Genomic DNA, 20,783 nt, shown 5'->3' on the forward strand with positions numbered 1-20,783 from the left:
TGCATACCCACAACCGATCTCAACATAGTCACAGTCACATTATTGTAAGCCTAATTAATAGTACAGTATATGGACTGTTTGAACAAAACCCTCCTCATATGTACCACTCACACACTAATCCTACTTATACTGACCCAATACACGGTGTAGTCTGGTACCTGACTGTGGTATGGGACATGTCTCAGTCCGGCCTTACAAACATACGCTAATAGGGTACCGTAAACTGAAGCAGCATGCAACATGAGATAGAAGAGGACCAAGAACACTAACATCTATGACAGTCTGTACATAGGCCAAGTAACATGTTCACAATACACACTCTGTCAACAATCACCATAAGTACGCATACCTCACTACTGTACAGACTACAACAGAATGTCCAGGTTTTGTCCTTAAACATAAGGCCTACTATACACAACATGTCTAGCAGTCTGATACCTCACTGGCTTGTTATCAGGTATGATGTCAATAAATAAGTATATACTGTACATATACACCTCTTACTACATGACATATGGACAAAGGGTAATGGACTTGGGGGACAGAGGCACAGACACAGGGCCAATACTGACATATTGCTGTGATAAACTGAGAAAATTCTTGCTGTAACAGGGTTTGTTGTGACATATCTCTTCTGAGGGATATGAAGTCAATATCTCACATGGATGTCACCATGTACTGACTGCAATCATCAGAGTATGCTACTGCATTTCTAAAGATAGGAAATGTGTGAGTAACTCCAAACTCTGGCCAGTCTGCAGATAGCCCTACAGGTGAGATTTTCCTCAACCACATAACACTGTCATGCCAGACTTTAAATCATGTAGAACAGCCATATCCACACAAACCCTGTTAACTCATTACTTCCGAATGACACCTCCAGGTGCATCTGCAGTTAACTCCTACTGATGCCTCTAGGAGTCAAATATTGCCTGTTCATATTTGTGTCAGTAATTCCAAAACCATGCTATGTACAAGGTTTTTAAAGATTTAATCTTAAAGCTTACACAATGGCAAACTCAACCTCATTAATATTTGACATCTGTCTAGTGTAGGTAAATAGATATTAACTGTTGTTTTTGTGATATTAATTTATATAGCTATTTTCACATTTTTCTAAATATCTCAAAAACTAAGTAACACAAACAAAACTCCTTAGTCTCATATAAAAGCTCTCAGCTATAGGAATAAAATGATGCTGGCAGTATGTGTGTAACAAGTGGTTGCTGAGATATTGTAAGTTGTTTACAAAATATTACAAATGTAATAGTTACAGGGCCAGATTCACGAAGGCTTGCATGGAGTCTAAGAGTAGAATAAGACTCCATGCAGCCCACATGTCTGCTGACGGATCCAGGAACAGCCGGCAGGGGCGTGCAAGAGAACTCCTAAAACAACTCTTGCACGGACAGTGTTAGTTTATGCAAATTACCTCATTTGCTGCTGAAAGCTATGCAAATGAGGTAAATTTGCGATCCAGGAAACACTAACCTGTCCGAGTAAGAGTAGTGTTATTTGCAGAAATGTACTCGGTTGGCAACTGAGTACCGTTCTGCAAATAGCAAAACAGAGCCATGACAGCTCCAAATAAAGGATGCATCCAGTTGAGGAAGCATGCCAATGGCCAAATATATGGCCATTGGCATTTTTATGTGTTCCAAATAAATAAACATTTTTTTCCTCAATCTCATATGTTTAAGTGTAGCGCAGCACTGCGCAAATGTGTAGAGCACTAAAAATCAGAAAATCACAATTTAAAAGCCACAAATATGGATTTAATTCAAAATATTCATCTGCCATGCAAGTGAATGGCAGGCTGAAGACAACATGGCTACTGAGTAGTGGTTGCTAAGGGGGGAAGCTCAGTCTGAGAGGTGTAACCAAGCATTAGTAGGCAATCCTATGTAAATGAGGATAAGGATAGTGAATCCCAATTTTTCCTGCTATGTGAACCATGTCCCTAGAGTGTAAGAGTAGGATAAGGGGAGTAACAGAGTAGAAGATGGGTGACATCATGAGGGGGTATGTATCAAAAAGACTGTAAGCTCACTGGAGCAGAGTGGCATGTGTATGCTGTGAGTTACTCAGGACTAAAAGAGGTGTATCTAAAGTTGTCTAAACTGAAACCCAGAAACCGAAGGTATATGCCGTGGCTATCACTAAAGTTTCTTGCAAAGCTGCTTACACTGTGTGCACACATGTGCATGTGTGTAAACCCGTCTAAGTCTGTGTGCACGTGTATGCGCCCGTGTAAGCCTGTGTAAGGCCGTCTAAGCTTGTATACATGAATATGCACCCGCCTAAGCCTATGTAAGCTTGTGTAAGCCTGTGTAAGCCTGTGTGCATGCGTGTGCGCTTGTGTGCACGTGTTTGTGCTTGTTTGTGTAGCTCTGCCCCCTGTGAAAACAGAAAGGGAAAAGGAAGGAAAAGAAGTAGTAGGAAGTTAACCAAGGAGAACTAGCAGAGCTGCCAGGTGAAATCAATCAGAATCAGCCAATTACACAGGCAGTACAGTAGCCCAGCCCAGCCCAGCACTTAAAACTCTGCAAACAACATTCCCCCATGTTTTTCTCAGAAACACTGCAACACTGCAGTCAACAAAGAGAAGTGAAAACTTAAAAAGCTTAAAATGAGACATAAAAATGTTAGGGGTTGCCATTGCTATTATAAGGCAACATGTACAAGATGCTGAGGGTGGTGCCATTGTGAATGTTGCTGAGCAAATTACAGTGAGGAGATGGAGAAGAGTGTACAGACCCAGGGTAACCTACCAGGGACTACATGAGCTGGAGATAGTGGAGTGCTATAGAGTGAACAGAGAGCTCCTGCAGCAAATTGTTGAGCTGTGCAGGCCACGCCTCACACACAGAACCAACAGAGTGGAACCCATCCCAGTGGAAACCAAGGTATGTGCTGGCCTAAGAATACTAGCAACAGGTACCTTCCAGAGACCAACTAGTGATATGATGGGGATTTCACAGGCATCAGCATCAAGGGTCCTGCACCAGTTCCTGAATGCCATGTCAGCACGTCGGTGATCATGTATATTTCCCCAATTCCTGTGAGGTATTGGCCAGCAATATGCGTCTCTTCCAGCAAATAGCGGAATACCCTGAGGTAGTGGGTGTAATTGACTGCACGCACATACACATCAAAGCACCAGCTAGTGAGTGGGGTAGGGCTTACATCAACCGCAAGGGCTTCCACTCCATCAACTGCCAGGTCGTGTACAATGCCCAGGGCATAATACTGAATGTGTGTGCTGGCTGCCCTGGAAGCTACCACGATTCCCATATCTGGCATCTGTCGCAGCTGTACCAGACATTTGCAAATGGGGACATCCCTGACAGTCACCTAGTGGGGGATGATGGATACACACTGGAGCCGTGGCTGATGACACCCATTAGAACTCCATAATGAGGCACACGCACAAACACGAAATGTAATCGAGCATGTGTTTGGGATGCTCAAGTCACAGTTCCGGTGCCTGGACACATCTGGTGGAGCCTTGCAGTACTCACCAACTACATGTACCCAAATTGTCATGGTATGTGCCATGCTACACAATATGATCCTGCAAAAACAGCTGCAGCAGAAACACCATGGGGCAGGGCTAAACAGCCCCCCACCATTGCCAAGGCCTGCACAGGCACAGCGTGACTCAGAGAAGGAACAACCTGAGCCTGCCCCAGTAGGCAGAAGGAGGCATGCCCAGTATGCCTTGTCCTTGGCAAAGAGGCAATGCATAGCACATACACTGGCTCAGTAGGAACCCTGGAAATGATACCTCTCTCTGACTCACACATAAAATAAAAGGGATATCTAACTTGACACTACCTGTTTCCAAACATGTATAGGCAGTGTAGTATGTGCGTCCGACATAGGCAGCCATGCAGCACCACCTGAGGCATGATTGCCATGTTTTAAGTAATATAAAGCAGTGCTAAGCAGCTTTCACCAATATCCAGTATATGTAAACAAAATTGCTCGTGCAATGTTGGGCAAGGTCAGGGAAAGTTGAGCAAAGTCAGTTAAACATGCTCATATCTGCTTAACTGTTCCTTAAGCAGTCTGGTCTGGCCAGCATGAAAATAAAAAGCAGTGACAGGGCATGAACCCAGGATACTGTGCACTATAGTCACAGTACTGAACCACTAAGCTATGATAGCATTACAGTGGCATAGACACAGCAGGACAATTGTACACTAATGCAAACACAAAGCAATGCTGTATCATGCCCCTAAAGAGGCAAATGGGGAACCTCACCCACACGCCTATGCAGACAGAGAACATCAGGCCAGGCGTTGTGATGTGGGTTATGTAGGTTATGTAGGCTATGAAGTTGCAAGCTAATATACGTGACAATGGACTCTAAGATCTGTAGTACAGTAGTATGCCTCAAGCCAGTATGATAGGCAACAGTACAGACTGTAATGGTGTCCTGTACATAGCAGTGCAGGCACAGCAAATGTGTATAAGTGTCAGGTGAAACCCACATCCTATGTACACCCACAGTAACAATCCGGTGTGCTCACGGGTAGAAATGTACAAAGAATAGCTGAACCCCCTGTATGTAGAAATGCTGATAAGTCTATGCAAAGTGTCTCATGGAATCCCTGCAGGCACAGCATGATCCCTGTTGATCTATGACACAAAGATGAGCCCTGCTGTAAAAATACACCTTGATTTATCATACACATATATTATAAATGTGTATACTGTGCGTGCTCACACACTCCAACAAATGTAGTGGCTTTCATTCAGCATCACACCGAAAGGTCATACTGGGCATGCTCACACACTTAAGCTAAATACGGATGTGATAATAAGGGATCTATGGACAAATGTGTATAGTCATCTCTACTTCCAGAAACACATTCACAAAGTGGTCTGAAAATCCTGCTATGTGTTCACACAAACTGCCAAGGTCTGTGCATGTAGGTCAAAGGAGGTTGCCACTACTCAGCAGTCATCATACCTGTCAGAGAGTACCACAACACACTTGTGATGAATCTGACTAGGCACGTTCAGCAGCTAGAAAGACCAATGAAGTACCTTAACAAGAGGATTACTGGCCTCAAATAGTTGCCCCATGCAACAAGAATGAATGTAACCCAAGCTGTACTCTGTTGCATACTGTCTACACAGGAGATCTCTGCCCAACAGACAGGTCCATGTCATGGTTACACTCAGATCTGTTCTGAGTTACAGCTCAATGGCACTAAATGTACAGAGCCAACTGATATTGGCAACATCCTGGAACATTGGATCAGTGTTAACTTTACCCCCCTCTCACCCATGAAAGAGCACATGTCTATAATGGAAGACTGCAAAGTTGCTGTCATCACAGCTGCACAGGTAGAAAACACTCTCCGAAGCCAGTATTACAGAAGCCATGGGACTAGATAACTTCCCAGGCTGTGTAGTATCTACTTCCCTGAAGTAAACATTAACATGGAAGGTCTGTAGCTACTGACGTTTCCAGAGGACTGCAAACTAGGAGCAATCATTGTAAACTCTAAAGATGTGGACATCCTACAAAAGGGCCTCACTGAGACAGAAGGCTGTTGTCCAAGCCATGGGCTGTAGCTCAATGCCAAAAGGTGCATTATCATCACCTTTGTTAAAATCTCTGTAGCCAAGAACTACAACATAGGTGGTAGCATACTTCACACTGTAAGTATGACAAGAGACCCTGGGTCATAGGTGGACAGTGGATACAACTGTGATAAGCACATTCCCACAGTAGTCAGGAAACCCTCTTATGTGGCACACCTCATCACAAAATGTGTCTCATGCAGAATAGAAGAGGACATTGTTCCCCTCTGCTCACCACTCACTAGAACTATAAACGAGTACAACACCACTGTTGCCATGTACCTCACAAGACAAAGACAACAACTGGAAAGCCAGCAGCGATACCTCACAAAGAGCATTAGTAGCCTGAAATACATGCCTTACACAGACCATCGCAAAATGCTCCATCCGTACTCCCTTGCATATCGCCTACTCAGAGGTGTTCACTGCCTGACATACAAAGCTATGTCAAACATAGAGCTGCTGGATATGTTCCATGTGAAACACTCACAATCACTCTGACCTTTGGACCCAAAACCACAACTGAAATACAAAAGGAAAGGGTGTAGCTATTTACCTTATGGATATCCACACCTTCAGGTTACTGGCACAGCATGAGGCCTTGGAGACCATGCAAGTGCAACTAACACTGGGCAAAGCTGCCCATCAGATTGCAGCCTGCTACAGATCACGTACCTTGTCTCAGGAACCTCACTCATTATTCCGGAGAACAATGGCAAATATAAAGGTCCTATCAAACACCATTATATGAGGAGATTACAACTACCCAAACATTGAGTGGGTGAATTAATCGTATACAACGTCCTTTGCCCAATGTGCCCTACAGTTAAGAAACTCTAACACCCTGGAACAGCTGGTCAGCATGTCCATTAGAGGTGACAACATACTGGACATGATCATCACCAACATGGGGTACCAGTGATCCACAACAGGGATAAACCCCTCGCTGGGAATATCAGGTCACGAAGTAATCACACTGGACATCCACATCCCGCCCCCACACCTAGTCAATGAAACCACTGTGAAGACGTTTGCAAAAGCAAACTGCACACTTCCCAAGACCAAAGTGGAAAGTTCCGAAGACCTCTTCCTATAGGATAATGGTATGCACTCTGCAGAAACATTTACAAGTGCATCCTATGAGCATCTACAGGGATGCATGGAATGAGACATCACAAATAAAACCAAGATTCACTCCTCCAAAAATAGGACAACAAGCAGGTGTTTGTTGTCCATAAATAAGTTAGACAAGAGAAGGAGGAAACGAACACATGATAGATCCAACTTCAGTAAAGGAAAGGCATCACTGATCATTATCAGGAAGAAACAATGATCGCTCATAAAATAATCCAAGGATGGTTTCTAAAGACAAGTAGCCAAGGAATGTAAGAATAACAACCACAAAGCCTTCGGTAGCTATACCAGACATGTAGGTGTCAACTTCCAAATATGCTGTCAGCTACTGAAAAAAGGAACGAAATACACCAAACCAACTTTCATTGCCCACAGCCAGGGGGACAAGTTCAGTGTAAACTCCCCCCATCACCCCCAAAAGGGCCTGTGTCCATCACAGAAGGATGCAGAGACCCAGACGTCATGGACATGCAGGTAAAGACGTGTGGTATTGAGAATTTACTTGCATTAATAAAACTGTGTTTTTGGATCTTCACACTTGGATATTTATTGGCGCCTCATCTCCTCCGGTGCTGGTTTTTTGGTTTTTGGTTTCTTATACCAGCATTTTCTTCCACGTAGTTTGATTTGGGTGCACTCATGGAAGTCTTGGGGGAGATCACCAACGCCGATATCCCAGAACCTACATTTCACTCAGAAGTGGGTGAAATTCGCAAACTCACTGGCCAGCTCAGTCAATTAATTGACATTTTACTACCTTTGGGACAAGGACTACAACAAATGCTTTCAAAACCTGTCAACGTTTTGAACACGGAAACTCAAGGTATTCAAAATACCCCTGGCAAAACCACTACTCATGGTTTACTTCCTTCTACTAGTAGCGGACGTCATCTAATGGCTACAGACTTTCACAGAACGCCGCAAATCTTACAGACTGGCAACGAACGTTGTTTGCAGTCTCATGATGAACCAGGGAGTAACAATACGCCACCTACTTCGTTCCAGGACTGGTATAAAGATATTCCTACTTTTGAACACCACGGAAAAAATATCAACAGGACTGAGAAAAGCATTAATTTCACGGATTCTTTGGCTGCGCTTGAGACATCATTGTACAGGTACCGAAGTTTAAAATTAGATAATATGTACCTCAATGAATGTCTCAACAAGCGCCTAGTTCCCAAAGGCCTTCGGGTCTATAAATATCCTAATAATGTTATTGCAGGCAGTGATTTTCACACTGAACTTGTCAATGCTTTTGATAAGTGTGGGCTTGAGATTGTACAAGCCATTGTCAGAAAAAATGAGAAAGAAATTGCCTTATTAGATCAAGATATAGAAAAGTACAACATGGCTGTTACTAGTGATTTAATGTTTCAAGTTGAGACAGAAAACAAGAAATATTACCAAATTAGAAAGGATGTGGACAAAGAAGAAATTCTCAAGAGAAAGTACAAAAAATTACACAGAGATATTAGGGAATATGATGAAGGATGTCAGTACCCTATTCCACCTTTTAATAATGTTCAGGCATATAAAAAACATAAACAAGTATATAGTTTAGACCCTACATTTCATGACAATGAACAGGATATAGAAAGACCCCAGGAACAGGGACTAGACCCACTTCCCAGGAGATCTGAAAGGATACGTAATCAGCGAAAAACACATTTTGAGCAGCCTTTTTCCCCCCCAACGCCACCCTTACAGGGATGTCACGAGGAACAACAGGAACCATTATCAAACACAAGCTCAGTTTTGGGAATAGAGATCACTGAGACCGACAACGATGGTGCTGTAGACTCTCTTGACCCAATATGCAAAAAGGAAGGTTATACTATTTATAATTACAGCCATTTACATATCTCTGATACTTATTTCGAATTATTCACCAAAGGATTTAAATATGTTCCTAGTAGGAGTAGCAACGTTACCCAAGTGATTATGGATGTTAAACTTTTTATAAGAAAATTGAATTTAGAAAACTTACTGGGAAACAGGGAATTCTCCTACCCGGATCATTTGCATAGAAGCAGTACTTTTAATCCTCCACTACATCCCCAACTTAAAAACTTGGAGACTAGGATGGAACAAAAAATCAGGAATTATTGTAGATATGCCAGATATGTTCCTAATTTGACTGTCCCTGAAAGTAATTTGTTAAATAACCTCAGACAAGATACCAGTATCAGAGTTATGGAGCCAGACAAAGGGGGTGGCACGGTCATTATGGACCAGGTCGTCTTTGAGGGCAAAATGTATACCATATTAAACAATGAGTCCAGATACTGTACGGTATCTCTCTATGAAATTAATATTGCTTATAAAAAGATAGACCTGGCCATAAAAGACTTATTGGATCAAGAAGTCATAGATTACAGTACTTATACATTCTTGGACAATTCTCAACCTAGGGTACCGTCCATTTTTGGAGTACCCAAGGTACACAAGAACATCCATGACCCACCACTAAGACCATTGTGGCGGCCTAGGGTTCCAAAGTTTCCCCACTTTCAAAATTCCTGGATTACAAATTTAAAAGTTTGTGGCCTAAAGCCACTCACTTATTGAAGGACTCATGGGAATTTTTAAGACAGGTTACTCCTGAACTTTTGGCTCCTAATTTAAAATTCCTGACCATAGACGTAGTGGACCTGTTTTCTGTGATACCACACGAAACGGGTTTACTTTGGTTGGAAGAAGCACTTACTTCTTGCCCCAGGGTTAGTAACAATGATACTTTGGTTATTTTGGAGCTTATGGAACTAGTTTTACATCACAACTTTATTTACTTTTCAGGTGAATACTACAAACAGATGTCTGGTGTTGCTATGGGGGCAAATTGTGCCCCCACATATGCAGATATCATCCTTTCTGTTTGGGAGAACAAATATGTATTCAACAGCCCTTTTAAGGAATACTGGGTAGCCTACTTTAGGTTTTTGGATGACATCTGCATTTTCTGGACTGGACCAGATGCCCTCATTAGGGACTTCATAGAATATTTAGCTTCTACCACAGATTTTCTTAAGTTTACTCATCATGTTCATGTGGATAGAGTTGAATATTTGGACATTCCTCTAAGAATTGATGATGATGGTGTATTTAGATCTACTGTATACAGAAAACCTACGTTTTCTAACAGTTATATACACTTTAATAGCTCACACCCCATGCATCAAAAAAGAGGTATCGTCAAAGGTCAATTTGTCAGGATATCTCGGATGACTTCTAATGACGAAGATTTTTTGTTAGAATGTCATAAACTATTTAAGTTGTTTCGAGATAGGGGTTACCCAGAAGAATTTATATACAACATAGGCGAACAAGTTAAAGAAGGCAGAAAGGATAGATTCCGACCAGTTTTAGGTTTGGGAATGGTTTCTAATAATTCGAGCAGAGAGGACAACCAGTTAGAATTCAAAAAAGCCTTCATCACAGAGTACAGTGCCAACTCTAGCACCATCAGGGATATCATTTCAAATGAATGGGAAACCTTCAAAGAAATTACTGATTTGCAAAATTTGCATGGTAAGGACATAAGGACAGTTTTTCAAAAAGGGAAAAGTGTAAAAAATATATTAGAAACAGGCCCGTTCCAGTACAACTCTACTCGTCCACATAGGGGTACTTTTAGATATGGGTCATGTGCACAATGTTCATACATTGTGCATGATGACGAAGTATTCCTTTCAGCAAAAAACAGGACTATTAGGGCCACAGCATATTACAACTGCAACAGCCATGGGGTTGTATATTTGTCCATTTGCTCAAAATGTCCGGCATACTATGTGGGTAAGACTGAGCGTACCCTCAAACGCAGAATTTACGAGCACATGCATGATATACAAAAAGAAAACAACACTAGCGCTTTGTTTAAACATATATCTGCATGTCCCACAGCCTAATATCAATTTTTTGTGTTGGAAAGGGTTAATAGGGACCCAAGGGGTGGGCCATGGCAGGCGAAACTAGAATATAGAGAGACCTTTTGGCAAATTTCCTTGGAATCTAATAAGGAACCTGGCCTGAATGATTATATATCCATTAAGCCTATATTAAAGTTGAAAGCTATCAATGTATAGGGTGTTACAACAGGCCATATATATGTATATATATATTATATAGTTACACATCATATTTTATCTATTTTATTTATTTTATTTTATTATTTCTAGTTTTGATGTTAAATACAAGTATTCATATTTACAAATATATTCATGTTTCTATACTTGTTATTTATGTAATATATCCTTGAACATGTTTTACAAAATATATATTTTTTATATATTATATATTTTATACATATATTTTATACAATGCAGCATTTTTATGTCGTTTGCCCTTTTAAGACTTAATTGTTTTGAACCTGTGAGTTCATTAATTAATTGTATATAAGCTGAGGGATTACTCCCTGGTATTGTCTGATGAAGTTGCATTTTGTGACAAAAACGTGTGGTATTGAGAATTTACTTGCGTTAATAAAACTGTGTTTTTGGATCTTCACACTTGGATATTTATTGGTGCCTCATCTCCTCCGGTGCTGGTTTTTTTGTTTTTGGTTTCTTATACCAGCATTTTCTTCCGCGTAGTTTGTTTTGACTGTATGTTGTTCCAGGCTGCATCTTACACTAGGCCCATAAGGAACTACACACTCACCTACATTCACTGTCCAGACTCAACCGTACCACAGGCTATGTACCCAAAGAATGGCATACACTAAGAGCCATCCAGCTCCACAAAGGGTGTGCCAAAACAGAACCTGGAAACCATTGTCCAATATGTCTACTCAGCCGGGTCCACAGAGCTATTGAGCCAATTGTCATGGAACCCATACACTAAGACATTGGAGATTTCCAGACACTGGACTTTACACAACTTCGCCTTGTTAAAGGCAGAGCCTGGCTCCCAAACCTAGTTGACTTATTTAAAACAGTTACCATGAACATAGATGGAGGTGAAAGTAGTCCACACAGGCCACCTGGACCTCACTAAGGGCTTACTACACCATTCCCCACTCTGTCATCATGGACAAGTGTACCAGCTTAAACATTAACAGCTATGTCTCAGGATGGGTGGCCAAGTGGCTCACAAATCAAACACACATGTTCATAGTTGCGGGTGCCATGTCCATCTCTAAGCTAGTCACAAATGGTATCACACAGGTCCTGGTCCTGGGACCCCACCTGCTCAGTAGATACTGCTCAGAAGTACAGGGAAGCATGGCAGGTGTATGACTGAACAGGTTTGCAGATAAATGGTAACTGTGGTCCATAATCGACTGTACAGCTGACATAGACATCCTCCAGAAGTGTCTTACAGAGACAGATACCTGGTGTCAAAACAATGCCCTCAAGCTGAATGGCAAAGAATGCATAGTCATCCCCTTTGGGTAAAACAAAGTGCACACAAATTACCACATAGGTGGTAATCCAGCATGTACGGAGAAAGTCATTATGGCCCTGGGGACACAGATAGATAGTAAACTCAACTTTGATGATCACATGCCTAAAGTGTTTAGACATTCCTTCAATGTAGCCCATCTAATGTCACCTAATGTAACCCACTTCGTATAGTCTGATGATGTCACCATCCTACAAATATACCTGTTGTAAGGATAACTCCCAGTAATGTATGTAGCGTGTCATGTTAATGTGTACTCCTGTAGTATCATGAAGTAATTACGTATGGGATTGAATCCTGCACTGGGCAACTATGTATGTTTGTGTGTGGTCTTCTTGAGAAGGAGCAATCTTTTAGGAGAGTAGTAAGAAATCTCAAAAGCGGTAAACTAACTTTTGTCAAGTCTTATGATATCACCATCCTACAAATATACCTGTGGAAAAGAGAACACCCAGTAATGTGTATAGCACATCTTGTTAATGCATACTCCTGTAGTATCATGAAATAATTAAGTAGGGGTTTGAATCCTGTACTGGACAACTGTGTGTGTGTCTGTGTGTTGTCTCCTTGGGAAGGAGCAACCCTCTCGGAGAGAAGTAAGAGACCTCAAAAGCGGTAAACTAACCTTTGTCAAGTCTGATGATGTCACCATCCTACAAATATACCTGTGGAAAAGAGAACTCTGAGTAATGTGTATAGCGCGTTGTGTTAATGGGTACTCTTTTAATATCATGACGTAGTTAGGTAGGGGTTTGAATCCTGCACTGAACACCTGTGTGTGTAGTCTCCTTGGGAAAGCGCAACCTTTTAGGAGAGTAGTAAGAGACCTCAAAAGCGGTAAACTTGTCAAGTCTGATGATGTCACCATCCTACAAATATACCTGTTGAAAAGAGAACTCCCAGTAATGTGTGTAGCACGTCGTGTTAATGTGTACTCCTCTAGTATTATGAAGTGGTTAGGTAGGTGTTTGAATCCTGCACTGGACAACTGTTTGTGTGTGGTCTCCTTGGGAAGGAGCAACCGTTTATGAGAGCAGTAAGAGATCTCAAAAGTTATAAACTCACCTTTGTCAAGTCTGATGATGTCACCATCCTACAAATATACCTGTGGAAAAGAAAACTCCCAATAATGTGTATAGCGCGTTGTGTTAATATGTGCTTCTCTAGTATCATGAAGTAGTTAGGTAGGGGCTTGAATCCTGCACTGGACAACTGTGTGTGTGTTGTCTCCTTGTGAAAGAGCAACCTTACTGGAGAGTAGTAAGAGACCTCAAGAGCAGTAAACTAAACTTTGTCAAGTCTGATGATGTCACCATCCTACAAATATACCTGTGGAAAAGAGAACTCCAAGTAATGTGTATAGCATGTTGTGTTAATGCATACTCTTCTAGTATCATGAAGTAGTTAGGTAGGGGCTTGAATCCTGCATGGGACAACTGTTTGTGTCTGGTCTCTTTAAGAAGAAGCAACCTTTTAGGAGAGTAGTAAGAGACCTCAAAAGTGATAAACTAACCTTTGTCAAGTCTGATGATGTCACCATCCTGCAAATATACCTGTGAAAAAAAGAACTCCCAGTAATGTGTATAGCGCGTAGTGTTAATGAGTACTCCTCTAGTAGCAGAAGTAGTTAGGTAGGGGTTTGAATCCTGCACTTGGTGAGTGTGTGTGCTGTATGTGTGTGACACTGTTGATCAATATGTTGTGGGTTTTGCTTTTACCACTGTATGACATATCAGTATGCATTGCACATGTGAGCTAGCTGTGTGGCAAATACATATACGTACATGTTACCTCAATGACTGCATGTGTGGGAACCCTGCTTTCTCCAAGAGCACAGCTGTCATCCCTGCCAGACTGTGCTGCTGCTTCCCAGACCTTAGGTCACATCTGTATGCTTGTGACAAGCCCAGCCACTGCAGTGATCCCTGGTCTAGGTCATCTGTGTAACACAAAGTCATTACGGTTCCTATTGGAATGTGTGAGTGAGGGACAATGGCCGAGGTATATGTCAGACCTGTTCAAATGCAGCAAAGTCTGTCAATGATGATTATTCATAACAGGTGTAGAACAACCTATGTGGATATGCATGCAGACTCCTTAATGCTTATGTGATCCACCAAGGGATTCCAAAATACCTTTGGAAATGTGATTAACAAAGGAGAGATGACATAACACTTGGTTGCATGTACACATCGTTACCTGTTCATCATGTTGGTGGCTACTACCTATGTGGTACTGTGGGGATAATATGTTCCGTAAAGGTGGATGACTATGCTTAGTTTGGCTTATAGCTTTACAGCATGGGTTTGACAACAGGCATCTGTCTGTATGATACCCTTGTGGAGGATGTGTGTGTCATCTGGAGAATACATTATAGGCCACAGTATGCATTACCAGACGTAGACAGACATATCCCTTCTGTGATTGCTTGTACCTAAGAGAGCTATATGCCAAACAGGAGTGGTGTCAGTAATGGGTGCAGGTGAATACCAGTGGTTATTGGCATTGTATAGTACCTGAAGGACCCAAATGTTGCTGTGTGTCCTACATCTGTGTGTCGGTTGTCAAGACATCATCTAATGATTGGTTATGGTCAGGCTGTTGAAATGATGTATACTACCAGAATGCAAAACAATGACAGATAGTAACAGTATCACCCACAGCACAGTGTCAAACCATGTCATACACACATGTGTAGTCAGGTTCTGGAATGTGTGTAGTACAATGCATACTTGCCACCAACAGAAACTATGGAGTGTTACTGTGTAATACAGTGCATGTCACCCTGGCCATGTGTCCACTATGCACATACATGCAGACAGTGCACCTCCACCATGTTCACAACTGTACACCTGCAAATCTGTGCTACACACATCCCACACATACTGTCCACTCTCTAACACATGCTGCCAATATTGCACACATCAGCCAAGTGGCACATGGCCAGACAATACACAATTGGAACCAACACTGGTGTAAACAACACTACAATGACAATCATAGCTTTAATGCATCATGCCTGCTCAGCTACACCTTCAAGCATACCATTACACTCTACTGCTGACAACATGCTAACATTGCTGTACTGCTATATAGATACCCTGTGCATCAACACCATGGTAGCCTGTTCCTGCATCGATGTTACAGATGACAGGAGGCAGCACAGGTTTCATCATATGCACAGGGTGTGTTGTTGGTTTGCCAGAGGCCTACAGTGAGCCATCCAATTGACATGTATGTGTATGTGTGTGTGCGCGTGTGTGAGTGTGTGAGGGGCAAGAATACTGGAATGGGCCAATGTTGTTGTAATGTGTGTGGGTATGTGTTAGCCCTAGGTGTCTGATGTATGTGTGTGTGTCTGCATGCACACAGTTTCACCATGTGGCTGCCATATATGGGTATTTGTGGGACAGCCACAGACTGTACCTGTGAGGCTTTACAGATCACCGTCTCTGGCCATGGATATGGTACCTGTGCCTGGCAGGGGTGCTACTGACACTATCAGGTACTAAGCCAGACTGGGTACTATCCCCAGAGGTGGATGGATGTACACTGGACACAGGTCCCTGCTGGGACTGTCCAGAGCCATGTGCACATTGTCTTCTAGGACATTCTATGGACAGCCCACCCCCAACATTGCTGGGGCTGGTACTGGCAGTATGGGAGTGGCTGTGGCTTGAGGGTTGTCCACGGTGACTGCCAGCTGCTGATGCTGCTGGTATAAATCCAAGTCGATGTCTCAACCATCCCGCACTGTCCTGACACATGGACATGACATTGCAGAGGATATCTAATGTCTTTCCCCAATGTCTATCAGTGACCTCGGTGTAATGATGGATGGCACCTGCTAGGTCACGGATACTGTCAATGATGGTGGTGTTATGTGCCCTCTGTGCCCTTAGTCCCTGTCTGGTGTACCGTTCCATACATGCCTGTGCCTCCATGACAGCCTGGAACATGCGTGATGTTGTCAGACCTGTGGCACGTCTAACTGTGGCATGATGAGCAGCTGTGCTCCTATGAGAACCCCTGGACATCCGCCTATGTGGTACCCTTCCAGACATCTGGGTATGGCTGCTGTGTTGGGATGCATGTGCCATGGATACCACACGGTCCTGGCCAATGCCAACTGTACGCTGTCCCTCAGCTATGGGCATTGGTGATGAATGTATTGGCAGTATGACTGTATACATGGATGGGGTGGACAGCTGTGTACTGTTGATTGGTGGCACAACGACAGACCCTGGCAAACACGCCTGTGCCTCAACACACCTATCTTCATTATCACTATGTGGCTCACTGACATCAGTTTCCCTGCTGCAGTGAACCAGCCCTAACACAGCACCTGTGGGAGGAAGACAGGAAACACACTTTACGGCCTGTACATGATGTCGGCACACATGCGCACATGCACACATGAACACATGCACACATGCACACATGAACACATGCACACATGAACACATGCACACAAATACACTCCTCACTACAGCAGATACTCACACACACCACCAGCAATCCAAAACATACTCAATAGTGGTTGAAGGTGGGTTACAGTATCACAAGGCAAACAGTCATATCACTCGTGTCAGCATGCAGAAAATGTGTTGCTCAAAACCATGCAGTGCGAGTGTAGACAGCCCTTGTTAATAACAGTATACATGGCTTTGATGCATGTGTGTTGTTGTTCAGTGATTGGCCTCACCCTGAAATGCAATGTGTACATGGACACAACATTGCTGTGCAAGTATTAAAAGCTCTGCAATGTCCTGTGCACCATCACTCGCAGGTATACATATCATGGCTGGATGTCTATCTGTGTGTCACATAGATATCCATTTCTGATTACAGTGTCTGTGTCTGTAGCAGATAATTGTGGACACAGGTTTAGCACATGCATGCTGTGGATACACACAGGATGAGTGGTGCATGTATGTGTGATGGAATACCATTGCTCAACATGGCCATTGTACAGTGGTTATGGTGAGTGTAGGACATATTGTGGACATGCCAGTGCCAGCCATGACATGGCATGCTACAACATGACTGCAACATTAAACATCACACATACCCAATGTGTATCATGTGACCTATACACTCAATAGCATTACAAGACATATATGTGCCACTTTGTACAAATGGTGATTGCTATGCATATTGTGTATAGGTGCATATGTTTGCACACACGCAACATTGAGGTGCATAGCAATGACTGCTATGTGTAGTACTGTGGTCACTGTAACTGGATGGGGTGTAGTACCATGGGCCATCATCATCATGCATCATATGGTCACTCAAGGCTACTAATGTGTGCAAGACCGCCAGCTAGCATGCTGTACCTGAACAGTACCATGGCTACATTCACTATTGCACAGCCACTTGTTACATGGGTTTGTAAGGTGCCCAATAGGGAGAATTGCCTAACATGAATGTGTTAGGTGTTGAAGAGTGTCACACAGCCCCATGATAGGCCTCTACCCCTCAGGTATATTATGTGTGCTGTGTGGATGACGTGCGATACTGAAGTGTGACCTTACAGCGGATGTCTGGATATGCCATGTGTAGCATGTTAAAGTGTACTGCACATGACAAACTTGTGTATGTTGTGTACATGTGTATCAACTATTTCTATCCAATGTCCAGTAGGGTGTTGCCACAATTGTGTGTGATGCTCTGTGTATTACATGTGATTGAGGCAGCTACTGACATTACTGAGATGTGCATAGTCTCACAGTAAACATGCACAGCATGCATTATGTGTAGGTTTGTTACGTGTACATGGCCAACACCTCACCTATGACATGCACATTTCATTAGCAATATTAAATTTATAACACACTTGCTAGCATCGATTGGCTGCCTTGCTGTCACACCAGAGGAATCTACAAGAATATGAGACAGTTTGTCAGTGGCCACAACTGTGGCATTGCTACTGTGAGTTTGCTAAACTACAGTAGTACAACAGTCGACAGTCACAGGAGTACAGATTATATTCCAAATATCAGTATTGCACAACACTAGACAGCACAACTACTAAACACACAGTACACATTTCACATATGCATAATCTACCGGTACAGGTAACAGTAGTCTACAGATAGGGCATGTTACCTGCACGCTCCATGTCAACATGCTGAGTGGATCCAACCTCCATGATGACACATGTATGTTGCTGTTCCTGTTGTTGGCCAGGAGCCACCACGCTTATGAGCAGCTCCTCCACTCTGGTGAGGGGGGAATGAATGGCTACCCCACCACCTGTGACAAGCTGCTATCTACGGATATCAGATGCATGCCACTGGACATGTCTAATTAAATCATTGCAGTGATGGCGTACCTGCTCATATGTCCGGTTATGAATGCCTATGTCATTTACCCGATGAACAAGATCTTGCCACAGTGCAGTCCACTCATGCTGGTCCTGGCTGGTTCTAGAGAACAGCAGGGTGTAGTGCTGCACCAGGCTGCTGTGTATTTCCTGTTCCTCTGCAGCTGTATAACATGGGTTGCGTTGGTGGGCCATACCGCTGGAAGACAATTAAACAATATGTGTGAGCAAGTCATGTGGCACACTTAACATTCTAAAGTACAGATATCAATTAACTGCCATATATAGCATCTAATTGGCTGTAAGAGGATACACACGTTCAATACCACATATTAGTGCTCAGGCCACAACTGGCTAACAGTGCCTGGCATGCTCCTTATATCAAACCATGTTCTGCACAGCAGCAAAGATAAACCAGTATGTAAGGCTATACACCAGTACATGGCACACTGTATGTGACACAATGCACCACCTAGCTATAGGAGGTATATACCAAGCTAATGCATAAAGAAAGATGTCATCCATTGCAATGAATGTAAAGTACAGTTACAGTATTACCAGTATACCACCCTAGTCGTTGATGCCAAACCCCTGCCTAACATATGTGCACAGTTGTTAATATAGGTGGCATACTGCTGTACTAGACTATACATGTTGCTAGATACACACGTATACCCTGTAACACACATATGATTGAGGACATGGTACAGGCATAATTACACACACATCAGACATACATACAACACACAAATGTATGCCATCCCAGATGAGCTTTACCTGTATACCATACAGTACCATGTGTCACTACTTACAAAACCTTATGCCTGAGATATGTAATCTGTGAGGACTACAGGGAGCACACAAAACAGTGTTTCCAAGCAGTGTGAACATACACCATACTGTACTGTTTAGTCCTACAGCTTCAGGTAGTACTACAGTTCATATGGGAGTTGGATTCACCAGCAGTACCACTCACTAAGCATACATGTATTTCTTTAGCCTACAATGGGACACCACAGTCTACAACAAGGGATTATGTCACACCGTATGCCATACTACTTTTTCTGCCTAGCAATAGCATACACATATTTTGCTGGGATCACAGCTAGGACACAAACTACCATGACAGAACCAATTTCACACTAAGCTATCACAACTTTACAGACCTTGCACACATTCACCAACACATTCACCATCACACTCAGTCAACCTCACACAGCAATTATTGCACTAAGTACATGTGTGTGTGCATCATGTCATAGGTAGGTAATACGCTATTGGCCCTAGGGCCTACAGCAGCATAGCCATACGCTACCCTGGCCTTTGACACACATGTAATTTAATTTCACTTGCCCCTGTCAACCAGAGCCACAGAGGTGATTCCCGGGGTGTATTTCCTATCTCCCAACCAATCATCAGGAGCATTTATGACAACTGCTAATGAGGAGCTTTGTTTGCTATTGACAGGTGGCTTGTTCTAGAGTATGGCATGTCTCTGAGATAGGACTCTATCCCTCCAGCATGTGCTGTTTAGTGAGCTGACAAGGTTTAGGACCCTAGAGCATGTATCTGGGAGGGATTGTGATATGCTTACGTGGAGGATGTCCAACAGCTATGGGTGTGACATAGCTCTGTATGTTAGGCAGAGGTCACCTCTGGGTAAGCGGTATGCAACACAGTCTAGCTGTGGTTTTGTGAGTCGATCTGCATAGGGCATCTGTTTGAGGCCGGTATTATTCTTTGTGAGGTATGTCTGTGGCCTTTCCAGTTGCTGTAGTTGTCATGTGAGGTACATACCACATGGGGCATTGTACTCTATAATGGGTTTTAATTGTGATGGGTAGAGGGGAACACTGACCTATATTTCCCTAGATGACACACCTTTTGTGATGACTTGTACCATGTAGACAGATTACATGACTAGTGTGGCACTGTGATTATCAAAGGGGAGGCTACTGTCCATCTGTGTCCCATGTTCCCTTATCACACCTTTGGTGTTAGGTAGACTACCACTTATGTGGTAGTTAATGGGTACAGTGTTTTGGCTAGAAGGGATGGCACTGTAGTGTCAACACTAAGCTTCAGTCCATGCCTTGGTCACCAGGCACCTGTCGCAGTAAGTATGACCCCGTGTCTCTCTCTCTCTCTCTTATATCTATATATATATATATATATATATATATATATATATATATATATATATATATATATATATATATATATATATATATATATATATATATATATATATATACACACATATATACATATATCTATATATATATATATATATATATGTATATATATATATATATATATA

This window comes from Protopterus annectens, chromosome 2.part2 (genome assembly GCF_019279795.1).
Source record: "Protopterus annectens isolate FY-2018-M chromosome 2.part2, PAN1.0, whole genome shotgun sequence".
NCBI classification, from domain to species: Eukaryota; Metazoa; Chordata; order Ceratodontiformes; family Protopteridae; genus Protopterus; species Protopterus annectens.